This window comes from Lissotriton vulgaris, chromosome 6 (assembly GCF_964263255.1).
Source record: "Lissotriton vulgaris chromosome 6, aLisVul1.2, whole genome shotgun sequence".
In the NCBI taxonomy this organism is placed as follows: domain Eukaryota; kingdom Metazoa; phylum Chordata; class Amphibia; order Caudata; family Salamandridae; genus Lissotriton; species Lissotriton vulgaris.
In genome coordinates this window covers 297,478,081-297,486,564 of record NC_141694.1, presented here as the reverse complement: position 1 = coordinate 297,486,564, position 8,484 = coordinate 297,478,081, and positions in this window count along the sequence as shown.

Here is an 8,484-nt window from a genome sequence, read left to right as displayed (position 1 = left end):
AACTCACACTGCCAACCAAGAATAGGCCTGTATAAGCTCCCATCGGTCATGGGGGGTTCAGAAGCCAACCGGGAGCAGAAATACTATCTGCTCCCCATCACCACCTGCCAATCCCTAGTCATTGCACACTGCCAACCTAGAATAGGCCTGCAAAAGCTCACGTCTGACATAGGGGGTACACAAAACTACGGGGAGCAGAAATACTATCTTCTCCCCATCACCGCCAGCCCAACCCCAGTCCACACCAACTGACAACCTAGAATAGGCCTGTATAAGCTCCGGTCTGACATAGGGGGCACACAAACCAACGGGGAGCAGAAATACTATCTGCTCCCCATCACCACCTGCCAAAACTTAGTCAACGCACACTACCAGCCTAGAATCGGCATGTATAAGCTCCCGTCTGACATAAGGGGTACACAAACCTACGGGGAGCATAAATACTATCTGCTCCCCATCACAGTCAGCCAAACCCTATAAACGCACACTGAAAACCAACAATTGGCCTGTATACTGTCCGTCTGACATATGGGGGGACACAAACCAACCAAGAGCAGAAATACTATCTTCTCCCCTGGACTGCCAGCCAAACCCTATTCCACGCACACTGACAACCAAGAATAGGCCGGTATAAGGTCCCGTCTGACATAGGGGGTACACAAATCAACGGTGAGCAGAAATCCTACCTGCTCCCCATCACTGCCTGCCAACCCTGGTCCACACACACTGACAACCAAGAAAAGGCCTGTATAAGCTCCCGTCTGACATAGGGGGCACACAAACCAATGGGGAGCAGAAATACTATCTGCTCCCCATCACAGTCAGCCAAACCCTAGTAAACGCACAATGACAACCAAGAATAGGCCGGTATAAGGTCCCGTCTGACATAGGGGGTACACAAATTAACGGTAAGCATAAATCCTATCTGCTCCCCATCACTGCCTGCCAACCCTGGTCCACACACACTGACAACCAAGAAAAGGCCTGTATAAGCTCCCGTCTGACATATGGGGTACACAAACCTATGGGGAGCAGAAATATTATCTGCTCCCAATCACCGTCAGCCAAACCCTAGTAAATGCACACTGCCAACCTAGATTCGGCCTTTATGAGCTCCCGTATGACCTAGGGGGTACACAAACCTACGGGGAGCAGAAATACTATCTGCTTCCCATCACCGTCAGCCAAACCCTAGTAAACGCACACTGACGACCAAGAATAGGCCTGTATATGCTCCCGTCTGACATAGGGGGTACATAAAACAAAGGGGAGCAGAAATAAGATCTGCTCCCTATCACCGCCAGTCCGTGCAAACTGACAACCAAGAATAGGCCTTTATAATCTCCCGTCTGACATAGGGGGTATACAAACCAATGGGGAGCAGTAATACTATCTTCTCCCCATCACCGCGAGTGAAACCATAGTCCACACACACTGCCAACCAAGAATAGGCCTGTATAAGCTCCCATCTGACATAGAGGTACACAAACCAACAGGGAGCAGAAATACTATCTGCTCCCCATCACCGCCTGCCAAACTCTAGTCAACGCACACTGCCAACCTAGACTCGGCCTGTATAAGCTCCTGTCTGACATAGGGGGTACACAAACCGACGGGGAGAAGAAATACTATCTGCTCCTTATCACCGCGAGCCAAACTCTAGTCAACGCACACTGCTACTAAGAATAGGCCTATATAAGCTCTCGTAGGGGGTTCAGAAGCCAACGGGGAGAAGACATACTATCTGCTTACCATCACCACCTGCCAAACCCTAGTCATCGCACACTGCCAACCTAGATTAGGCCTGCATAAGCTCCCGTCTGACATAGGGAGTACACAAAACTACGGGAAGCAGAAATACTATCTTCTCTCCATCACCACCAACCAAACCCTACTCCACACAAACTGACAACCTAGAGTAGGCCTGTATAAGCTCCGGTCTGACATAGAGGGCACACAAACCAACGCGGAGCAGAAATACTATCTGCTCCCCATCACCGCCTGCCATACCCTAGTCAACGCACACTACCAGCCTAGAATCGGCATGTATGAGCTCCTGTCTGACATAAGGGGTACACAAACCTACGTGGAGCAGAAATACTATCTGCTCACCATCACAGTCAGCCAAACCCTAGAAACGCACACTGAAAACCAACAATTGACCTGTATACTGTCCGTCTGACATAGGGGGTACACAAACCAACGGAGAGCAGAAATACTATCTTCTCCCCAGGACTGCCAACCAAACCCTATTCCACGCACACTACCAACCAAGAATAGGCAGGTATAAGGGCCCGTCTGACATAGGGGATAGACAGATAAACGGTGAGCAGAAATACTATCTGCTCCCCATCACTGCCTGCCAACCCTGGTCCACCCACACTGACAACCAAGAAAAGGCCTGTATAAGCTCCCGCCTGACATAGGGGGCACACAAACCAACGGGGAGCAGAAATACTATCTGCTACCCATCACAGTCAGCCAAACCCTAGTAAACGCACACTGACAACCGAGAATATGCCGGTATAAGGTCCCGTCTGACATAGGGGGTACACAAATCAACGGTGAGCAGAAATCCATTCTGCTCCCCTTCACTGCCTGCCAACCCTGGTCCACACACACTGACAACCAAGAAACGGACTGTATAAGCTCCCGTCTGACGTAGGGGGCACACAAACCAACGGGGAGCAGAAATAGTATCTGCTCCCCATCACAGCCTGTCAAACCCTAGTCAACGCACACTGCCAACCTAGAATCGGCCTGTATAAGCTCCCGTCTGACATAGGGGGTACACAAACATACGGGGAGCAGAAATACTATCTGCTCCCCATCACAGTCAGCCAAACCCTAGTAAACGCACACTGAAAACCAACAATTGGCCTGTATACGGTCCCGTCTGACATAGGGGGTACACAAACCAACGTGGAGCAGAAATACTATTTTCTCCCCATGACCGCCAGCCAAACCGTAGTCAACGCACACTGACAACCAAGAATAGGCCTGTATAAGCTCCCGTCTGACAAAGGAAGTACACAAACAAACTGGAAGCAGAAATACTATGTGCTCACCATCACCGCTAGCCAAACCATAGTCCACACACACTGACAACCAAGAATAAGTCTGTTTAAGCTCCTGTCTCACATAGGAGGTACACAAAACAACGCGGAGAAGAAACACAATCTGCTCCGCATCACCGCCAGTGAAACCCTAGTCCACACACACTGCCAATCTACAATCGGCCTGTATGAGCTCCTGTCTGACATAGGGGATACACAAACCAATGAGGAGCAGAAATTCTATGTGCTCCCCATCACCGCTAGCCAAACCCTAGTCCACACATACTGATAACCAAGAATAGGTCTGTATAAGCTCCCGTCTCACATAGGAGGTACATAAAACATCGGGGAGCAGAAATACTATCTGCTCCCCATCACTGCCAGCCAAACCCTAGTCCATGCACACTGACAACCAAGAATAGGCCTGTATAATAAGAATGGGCGTAAAATCTGTTCCGTTTGTGGAATTTGCAGATTTTCTGCAATTTTTCGGTCCGCGAATCTCGTGAAATTGCAGAAAAATTCGCGAAATCGCGTGCGGGACGGATTTTCAAAAACTGAAGTACATGAAGCACTTACAGGGTTACAGTAGGTGCCCAAGTTGAAGCTAATTTCTTTGCAACCATTTACAAAATTGCTCAAAAGAAATTAACTTCAACTTGGGCACCTGCTGTAACCCTGTAAGTGCTTCCTGAGCGGCGCCTCCAGAGTTGTTGCCTACTTGCAACTATTCTCTGACCCTGCTCTGACCCTGGAAGCAGGGTCAGAGAATAGTTACAAGTATGGCACAATGCTCCAGGCTGTCACACAAATTAAACCACAACTGGAAGCACTTACAGATAAGGAAGCAGGTGCCGGACTTGAAGCTCAAATTCAGTAACATATTAACCAGCCCCCGGTTGAGGCTGGGCAGGTGTGTTTTCTCCCCATAATCTACAGTGGTGAACCAGAGGGTTCTGTGATGAACCAGAAGGTGCTGTTGTGAACCAGAGGGTGCTGTGATGAACTAGAGGGTGGCAGTGGTAAACCAGAGGGTGGCAGTGGTGAACCAGAGGGTGGCAGTGATGAACCAGAGGGTGGCAGTGGTGAACCAGAGGGTGGCAGTGATGAATCAGATGGTGGCAGGGGTCAACCAGAGGTTGGCAGTGGTGAACCAGAGGGTGCTGTGAGGAACCAGAGGGTGGCAGTGGTGAACAGGAGGGTGGCAGTGGTGAACCAGAGGGTGGCAGTGATGAGCCAGAGCTTGGCAGTGATGTACCACAGGCTGGCAGGGGTGAACCAGAGGGTGGCAGTGGTGAACCAGAGGGTGGCAGTGGTGAACCAGAGGGTGGCAGTGATGAACCAGAGGGTGGCAGTAGTGAACCAGAGGGTGACAGTGGTGAACCAGAAGGTGCTTCATGAACCAGATGGTGGCAGGTGTGAACCAGAGGGTGGCAGTGCTGAACCAGATGGTGGCAGTGGTGAACAAGAGGGTGCTGTGATGAATCAGAAAGTGGCAGTTGTGAACCAGAGGGTGGCAGTAATGATCCAGAGGGTGGCAGTGATGAACCAGAGGGTGGCAGGGGTGAACCAGAGGGTGCTGTGATGAACCAGAGGGTGGCAGTGATGAACCAGAGGGTGGCAGTGGTGAACCAGAGGGTAGCAGTGATGAACCAGAGGGTGACAGTGATGATCCAGAGGGTGGCAGTTGTGAACCAGAGGGTGGCAGTTATGAACGATAGGGTCGCACTAGTGAACCAGAAGGCGCTGTGATGAACCAGAGGGTGGCAGTGATGAACCAGAGGGTGGCAGTGGTGAACCAGAGGGTGGCAGTGGTGAACCAGAGGGTGCTGTGATGAACCAGAGGGTGGCAGTGATGAACCAGAGGGTGACAGTGATGAACCAGAGGGTGGCAGTGGTGAACCAAAGGGTGGCAGTGATGAACCAGCGGGTGACAGTGATGAACCAGAGGGTGGCAGTGGTAAACCAGAGGGTGGCAGTGATGAACCAGAGGGTGGCAGTGATGAACCAGAGGGTGGCAGTGGTAAACCAGAGGGTGGCAGTGATGAACCAGAGGGTGACAGTGATGAACCAGAGGGTGGCAGTGGTGAACCAGAGGGTGCTGTGATGAACCTAAGGGTGGCAGTGATGAACCAGAGGGTGACAGTGATGAACCAGAGGGTGGCAGTGGTGAACCAGAGGGTGCTGTGATGAACCAGAGAGTGGCAGTGATGAACCAGAGGGTGACATTGATGAACCAGAGGGTGACAGTGGTGAATCAGAGGGTGGCAGTGGTGAACCAGAGGGTGGCAGTGGTGAACCAGAGGGTGGCAGTGATGAACCAGCGGGTGGCGCTGCTAAACTGCCCGGGAACCCTGTGGGTGTGAGCCCCCTTGCTGCTGAGCTGCCCAGGGGTTATGAGCCCACGCGCTACTGAACTGCCCCGGGGCCCAGTGGGTGTGAGCTCCCATGCTGTTGAACTGTCCCGGAGCCCTCTCAGTGTGAAAATCATTTGTGCTTAATTGCCTGGGAGCCCTCTGGGTATGAGCACACACTGTGCTAAGTGCCACCCTGCCCCCTGTACATATATACCCATATCGCACAGCACCATTATGCTCTTGCACCATGAAGTCTGGTGCCTGGATGCTCCTGATCCGTCTAGGTGGTACCACTGTCTTGTGCAGTCAAAATGTAAAGTCATAACTTGCTACACCGCACCAATAAACACGTGTCCCCCCTGGTACCGGTATGCGCATGTACCAGGCGTGGAGCACCCGCATGCCACTTGACCCTACTGTCCATCGCCAGCATATGCCTGTACGGGGCAGTTTAGTATGAGATGGGGCATTGTCCAGCAGCAGCAGCTGCATTGCCTGTACCCACTGAGCAGGATCAGAATGGCTTTGTCCCAACACGCGCAGCAGAGCTATCTTGGACATCTGAAGGATTCTGGGGTCCTGTGCCAAACGTATTTTTGCATCCATGAGTTTCCCGAGCCCATCCCAGTGTAGCTCCTGTGACCAGGGGGCTGCTATCTCCTCATCTGCCGCTCTGCTGGGTCTCTGACCCTTTATAAACAAGATGCATGTGAAATGAAATGAAAATAAATTTCTATAGCGCAACTAAGCCCAATGGGCGTCAAGGCGCCTAACCAAATGATACCAGCTATTAAAGTATACTCTTACTGTGGGTAGGCCTTGATAAAACACCAGGTTTTCAGCGCTTTTTTAAAAAGGGACAAAGATGGTTGGGTCTTAATCTCTTGGGGAAGCGAATTCCACAGTTTGGGGGCAACAATGGAAAATGCTCTATTGCCCCAGCGTACCCTTTTGGCACGAGGAACCACCAGCAAATTCATCTCTGAGGATCTAAGAGATCTACAGGGCAAGTAACGAGTCAGCAGGGCACCTAGAGGATCCAGTGGCCCGTCTGCCAAAGCTCTGTAAGCAAAGCATAAGATCTTGAAAGAGATCCTCAGATGTATGGGGAGCCAATGTAGACTCTTTCTGGCCATTGTAGCAGAGGATGCATAGGGAAGTGCAAGGACAAATTGAGCATCCGCGTTTTGCACGACCTGAAGTCGATGAATGAGTCCCTTGTTGGAGTCTGCATAAAGTGCATTGCAGTAGTCCAACCTGGAACCCACCAATGCCACCCCCGTCTGCTTGCGTACTGAAGGAGAGAGATAGTGAAGGATTTTCCTAAGGGTTTTTATGACCCCCCAACAGGTAGCCACAGTTCAGTTGACCTGTAGAGTCATGGACAGAGAGGTGTCAAAAATTACGCCTAGGTTTCTAGCTGACTGGGAGGGCGATGGACAGGTTCCCAGCGCTGACGGCCACCACTCATTAGACCAGATATCCTGGTCTTTGCCAAAGACCAGGATCTCAGTTTTGTTGCCATTCAACTTCAGGGAATTCTGGAGCATCCAGTCCGAGACTGTTTGCATACAGATCCTGAAGTTGGTGGCGGAGGTGGAAACCGAGTGGGCCAGTGACACCATGATTTGTGTGTCATCGGCGTATGACACCACTTTCATCCCCTGTGATTTTACTAACCTAGCAAGGGGGGCCGCATAAATGCTAAATAGGGTCGGACTAAGGGCCGACCCTTGTGGCACCCCACACTGCAAGGATTTGACAGGGGAAAGGAATTCGCCAAGCATGACTCTCCGCTCTCTATGATGTAGAAAGGAGTGCAGAAGGTTCAAAGCCGAACCGGCAATCCCTGCCTCCCTCAACCGAGATGTAAGAGTAGAGGGAGACAGGGTGTCAAAGGCTGCTGTGAGGTCCAATAGGACCAACACCGTGCTTTGGCCTGAGTCCACCTTCATGTGGATGTTATTTCCACCATAGTCAAAGCTGACTCCGTACTATGGGCCTTTCGGAATCCATGCTGGGAGCTGTCAAGAAACCCAGATGAATCCAGAAAGGTGGAGAGATGAAGATTGAGGTGAGATTACAGCATTTTTGCGGGAGCAGGCAACAGTGAAATAGGTCTAAAATGTTTCAACTGTTCCGGGTCCAGCGTGGGCTTCTTAAGCAGAGGCTTCACTATCGCCCTCTTCCAGACTAAGGGGAAAGTGCCTTGAGTTATGAAACCGTTCATCACTTCCAAGAGAGGCGGAAGAAGTGTGAATCTACATTCCTTCAGGGTCTTCAGAGGGCAGGGGTCGAGAGGGGATGAGGATTTAGTCCTATCAAGCAAAAGCTCAAGTCCTTCAAGGGTAAGTAGCGGGAAATCAGTGAGACTCTAGGAGGGGTCTTTAGGCCAAGCTTCTAAGTTGACCAAGGTTTGAAGAGAGGAATCTCCGGAGATATTTCTCTGGGTTTCCAGGGCAAGATAAATATCCTCAATTTTCTTGTAGAAAAACTCTGATATGTTGTCACAGAGCTCCTGCGAACCCACAACTGGGTCATGCACCTGAAGGGAGCAAAGGGAGTCGACGATCTTGAAGAGCTCCCTAGAAGAGGTGAGAGAGGCAGTGAGATTCGAGAAATACTGCTGTTCTTCCCCAATGACACTGGCTTTATAGTCTCTTAACAGACTCTTATGGACCTCCCTTTCAGTAGGGTCCCATGTTTTCCTCCATTTTCTTTCTTGTCTTCTGCAGCTTTGTCTGAGAAGTCTTAGTGATTCCGTAAACCACGGGGCAGTGGGCTTTCGAAGGGCCGAATATCTATAAGATAAAGGGGCCAACTCATCGACCGCTTTGGTGATGTAGTCAGAATACCGTTCAGCTGCTTCATCCACATCTCCCAGGGAAGAGTACCTACTCTTCTCTATATATGGAGCAAGGGCATCATTAGTAATGTTCCTAAAACTCGTTTTCGGACCTCTGGTATTGGAGTGTGGTTCAGATATTACTGCCGAAGGATAGGCTATCAGAGAGGGACAGCCAGATGATCTGACCAGACTAGGGGCACAGGAGTATCCACAGAGAGTCTTG